The 6,008-nt window shown below is 38.1% G+C and overlaps 1 pseudogene; it reads left to right on the top strand.

The window, feature by feature from the left end:
- Positions 1-769: 769 nt before the first annotated feature.
- On the top strand, positions 770-3,267 carry LOC149219572 (protein trichome birefringence-like 36; annotated as a pseudogene).
- The last annotated feature ends 2,741 nt before the right edge of the window (positions 3,268-6,008 follow it).

Here is a 6,008-nt window from a genome sequence, read left to right as displayed (position 1 = left end):
TTATATATTTGAGGCCGAAAATCCGCTCCAGATTTGGAAGGACCGAGGAAAGATTACATTATTTACCCAGGCAATCTCTTTTCTTCATCCGCACATTTTTTCATATATTCTACTCTATCAACTTTGACACGCATCTCAGTATTGTGCCGGTTCCGATATATATATATATCTCGATGAATTTTACTCACTTAAATTTCCTGTTCGTCTCCTCTGATCATGGTTAAAATTTAAGTTGCGCGTAGTTTAATGAGGCGGAGGAGTTAGTCGGAAAGTTATGGAAATTCGGGTTATATTTAGAGAAAATTTCGGAAGAATTTTTGTAAATCCAAGTTATAGTTGTTAAACTTCAAAATTTTAGGTGTTGATTTTAGGTGTTGTAGACTTTTTTGATGGCGCTGAATCTATTTCCACCGTCAAAACACCATCACCTCTACAAGATTTTTTTAAATTTTTTTATCCAAATTCAAGCCACTTTTCACCATCCAAGCAATTCCTCAGCAATTCAAGAAATTTAATGACAAGATTCAACTCAAACCATTAGACTTTTATTTTGTTATTAAATTCTAAACCAATTAAATCACAGAATATTGAGAAAACTTTTCAAACAATCTAGCTTATAGACAATTTGAGTTAGAATCAAGAATCAAGATAAGGATGACTCTTGTTGACTTGTTGCTGAACGTCAGTCTTTCCTCCCCAATACCAATCTTTATCTCTCTATATAACACACCATTTAGGTTTTCCTGGCTGCAACAAGTCACCATTAGCAATGGCCTCTGTCAGCTTTAGGCTTGTACTTAGCATTACTATTACATGCTTGCTCTTCCTTGCAAGCAACAGTATTTTTTCGTCTACTGTTTCTTCGGAAGAAAAAACAAGTAGTAACCATTTCCAACTGCATACAACCAATGTTTTTGATGGCCCTGTAATCGACGATACTCGGGATGGAGAAGTGGCTGCAGAGATTGTGGACAGAGAAGTCGACATCAATCTCAATCATGCAATGCTCCATAAAAGAGTTGCGAGTAACTCGATCTCTTCTCTGGGGCGTGGGTCCACGATGCCTTATATCCTCTTTATCCCGCTGGACAATGCCCTTACATGATTGAAGGAAGAGTAAACTGTAGGAAAAATGGAAGACCAGATTCTGATTACGAGAAATGGAGATGGCAACTGAGCCACTGTTCGGTTCCCAGGTACTCAAAAAACAGTACACTCTGCCCCTTTTTCATTGTTTTCTTTCTTCTTATATGGTTTGCAAACATGGCTTTGCAGTGTTTGCTAGAGGACCGAGAATGCAAAAATATATATGAAATAGAGACCAGTTATGTGATATTGTAAATGTTAGTTTTTAATAGCGGTTATTTAGGGTGGTTGGGTAGAATGATTACTATTTTCTCATTTAGGTGATATGATGAATTATAGTGTCTTATCATTGTAATATTGTATTAGCTATGAGTCATCTGAATTCTTGAATATACATCTAGGCTACCTTGGTACCAATAACCTCATTCTAGGGCTCCCTACCCCTTTCCACCTAGATGACATGATGAACTATAATGTCTTATCATTGTAATGTTGTATTGGCTTTGAGTTTTGTGAACTCTTAAATAAATAAGCTGATTTTTTTCTCTCTAGCTCTCCAACTAACAAATAAACAACCTCACTGTAACTCTCCCTTGGTACCAACAACCCCACCTAGGTGACATGATGAACTATAATGTCTTATTATTGTAATATTGTATTGGTTTTGAGTCTTGTGAACTCTTAAATAAATAAGCTTTCTTTTCATCTAACTAACAAATAAACAACCTCACTCTAGCCCTCCATCTGTACCAACAACCTCACTTTAACTCTGGATTTAACAAAAAAAAATTGATTTCCTACATTAAAAAAATGTGATATTGCTCAAAATATATAGATTCAGATTTAAAGTTTCATGTTCGTGTTAATCGATTCAGATTCAACGCCAAAGATATGCTGTCGCGATTGAGGGGAAAGCGATTAATCTTTGTGGGAGACTCAATAACCCGAAGCCAGTGGGAATCCATGGTCTGCATGCTTCAAGTGGCGATTCCTAGCAATAAGAAAACTCTGGTTTATCAATCATCTCTAATAATATTCAAGGCCCTGGTAAACTGCTGCTGCATCTAGTTGTGTGTTCTATATATGTGTGTGGGCGCTTGCTTCTTTCTTTGACTCTATGTTGGATTGTGATTTTTTTCTCAACTGCAACCTTCTGTTTTTTACCAGGGTTACAACGCCTCTGTGGAGTTTTTGTGGGATCCATTTCTAGTTCGGCAGAGTGCTATTGGTGGGAAGAGCATTATACAGTTGGACTCAGTTGGAGAAAATGGTGCTTACTGGAAAGGAGTCGACGTCCTGGTTTTCGAATCCTCACAAATCGTAAGAAACGTTTTAGATATATTTTATTTTTATTTATTTTTCTTGGAAAAGGTTAGAGTTTGTGTGTTGTTTCACTTATGTATATCGATATAGATTCAAATGGTTGTGTTTAAATGAGTCTCAGTAACATAAATAAAAATCTAAAAAATTTAAATGAGTCTTAATAATATAAATAAAAAATCTCATACACTAATTTAATGTCTAACTCATTCTTAATTTTAAAATTAACTTTTTATTATAATAATGACCGAAAGATAATCATTTGGTTTGACAGATGGGAAGCTGTTATGAAAGGCAATCAGCTTTACAGAAACATGAATCCATTGTTAGCTTACAGAAAGGGGTTGATAACATGGGCAAACTGGATATCTGCAAACCTTGATCCAAAAAGATCTCTGGTCTTCTACAGAACCACGTCCCCTTCACATGAGAGGTAACTGGTTACACATATACAACACAGTGTCTTTCATATATTGCTAGTTTTTCAGTTGGATGTATAAATTTATGAAAATATGTTGCAGTTCAAGTGAATGGAATGAGAGAAATGGGCATCGATGTTACAACCAGACGGAACCAGTGCAAATAGTAGGATACAAACCTCCAGTGCTTCCTCAAGTGCCCATAGTGAAGCAAGTTCTACAGAAGACAAAGTTTCCTGTTACATTGCTGGACATTACAGGATTGACAGGGTTTCGCAAGGATGGTCACCCTTCAGTTTACAGGCCTGACTACAATTCTGACCAGAGGAAAAATCCAGATGAGTTTGGAGAACGTAGCCATTGGTCTTTACCAGGCGTAACTGATACATGGAACGAATTGTTGTACTACTCCTTGCTTTTCAAGGGTTTCGGTAGTGAATAGTTTTTTGCGCTGATTGCAAAAAGTTCAAGAGTAACATATGCATGAGTCCCTGTTTTTGGGCTCGTCGACAGAATAATCTACCATGGTGAATTTTATAACCAGTGGAGCCATTCTCTATTTTGTTAATTGAGTGGAAGTTGTTTTATAAGTTCTTGTTTTTCCCCATTTGTTGTTTAAGGCGATTTTGTTTTGCGAGGAACATGCTTCATTCAAAGCCACTGGTTACCACTTCTCTGAGAATGGGTAGGCCAGACAAAGTTAGGAGACCCCGGTTATAATTTCATGAAATTATGGTTATTGTCAAATATTTTAGTAAACTTTGTATTAGATACAATATTGTAGATATATAATAGAATGAGTGTATTAGGAACATAAATAAAATTATTACGAAAACTTTGTATTAGATACAATATTGTAGATATATAATAGAATGAGTGTATTAGGAACATAAATAAAATTATTACAAAAATGTGAAAGGAATGCAAATCTTTTAAAATTATATTACTAATATAAATATAACTAATGTGATTTGAGTTTTTTTATTTATATGTTTTCATAAGTACATTTTTTTAATTAATGTCATACAGTTTGTCGAATTTTAAGGAAGTAAAAAAATATTCAGAATTTATAATTAAGGAAATAAAATGAAATAAAATATAAAATAAAATTAAATATTAAAATTTTGTAAATAAATTACTAATGTTGTAATTATAGAATATCGAATGTTTATCGAAATTTGGGAGCATGGAGAATCTAGCATCTCTAACAGAAGAAACTGTCTTATGCTTGGTATAGATCAAGAAATCTCATGGCGGATGGCTCTGGTGCAAATGGTGAAATCCTAGAATCAAGGCGAAATTTTGGGAATACATGAGCTAACTGTGAAAATTGTGAAAATGGTGACGACGGTTTCAATGAACAATGACTTTTGGGCACCTGACGGACTTGGATGGGGCTAATAGTTTTGGGTGTGGGTGAGGCGAGACAACAAGATGCGGAAGGGAAACAGACCAGCTGAAGGACTGCATAGAATATTCACTGGGCCAGGTTTTTTGTCAGAAGCAGACATAAATGATCTATGCATAGATCATCAAAACAATAATAACTATAGCAAACTTCGTTTGCATCGAGGAAGAGTTGGTTGACTACTCATCAAACTCGATGGATACAACACCAATTTGGATGGTTGATCCACCTTAGTATCAAGCCAAGAAAACACCGGAGAACCCCCATGTACCGGACGTCCAGGTCGGGGCATATATATGTGAGATGGAGGATGAAGTGGTCACCCTCAACAACATAGGGTTTGTTCAATCGACCCCTGCAGCGACTTCGAAGTTCCTATACAGATTACAGGATGAATAACCTCAATTGGTAACAAAAATATCATCTCCTTCCAAGCTACAGTATTGGGAATATGAATAGCATGTGCATCACACATCTAGTCCTGGAGAGACATCCGTGGTAGCAGGGGGTTTACTTGGACATGAAGCAGTCACATTTGGCATAGAGAATCTAGGGCTCAACATACCGGACATCCCAGGGGCCGACCCAAGGGTCTCTCGCCCACAGCACCCAGTTCACACTTCTGGATGCTTCAAAGGTATATCACAACAAATACCAGCACACGAGGAAACCAGGGTATCAGACACTGATGATAACTAGCCAAAGGCACCTGAACATAACCTAGAAAATCACCCACAAAGGACAGGCGAGAAAAAATCGAAGTGCACTAAGGTGCGGGAACGTGGGCGACTGCTTGTTTTTGGAGAAGGCATAAGCATGGCATAGGCTGCGAAAATAGAAAGCATAGTGATAGACGGTCAAGTCAGAGACCGGAACTATTCCTTGGCTAGGTTAAAATGCTAGACTATGGAGATTTTGGGCCACATCCTAGATCAACTACCGACTGTCCTTACTATGATGCGCGGATGGTTCGCCCTCATCTTCGCTAGACCTGACCAAGCAAACTGGGTGTTGTCCAAATACTGGCACATAGAAATGACTCTGGTACTACTTAAGCGATGGATGCCACTATTCGACCCCGAAAAAGAAAAATTGGGGGCGGGACCTATATGGGTACGACTACCGGGTCTACCTCTGTAATTTTGGTCGGAGGATGTTTTCAGGTGCATTGGAGATGATCTGGGGATATATCTAGACCACGATAGATCATACATTGAACTGACAACATTGCCATTCCTAGAATTTTGGTACATTTGGATACCACAAGAGGGCTAGTTGAAAGTCTTCGCTTGCAATACAAGGAGCTCATTAGATGGCAAATCCTAGACTATGAGGGGGTACCATTCTGGTGTAGGTGATGCCATGAATTCAGTCACTTGTATAAAGATTGCCTGTTGATCACCAATGTTCACATCGAGTCCCGAAGAAGACAAGCGACAACGAGCACACAAACACAATTGTATATTGGTTCGAATCCTGCACAGAATACATCAACGGAACCCCCGAGGTGGAGGAGAGAGACTAGGAAGACTCCTCAACAAGTGGATGCTCGGACTCCTGATGAACGGGTAACTCGATCTCACTCCTCGGGCACTAGTCTAATACCGGGTACTCTCATATCCTCTCCTCCCATATCTTGTAATGTTTTGAATTCTGAATATGCCAATTTATCAATTGTTGCATTGGGTTTGGGTTTATTTGCATGCAATTTGAGTCCCATCACATGTCCAATTGCATCGCCCCCCCGGCCCACTTCTCCGGATACTAATCCTACC

This window comes from Pinus tabuliformis, chromosome Q (genome assembly GCF_031772625.1).
Source record: "Pinus tabuliformis cultivar Carrire ecotype Pingquan chromosome Q, CPIR1, whole genome shotgun sequence".
NCBI lineage: Eukaryota > Viridiplantae > Streptophyta > Pinopsida > Pinales > Pinaceae > Pinus > Pinus tabuliformis.
Note: the sequence above shows the minus strand (reverse complement) of the source record. Positions and strands in the feature narration are given on the sequence as shown.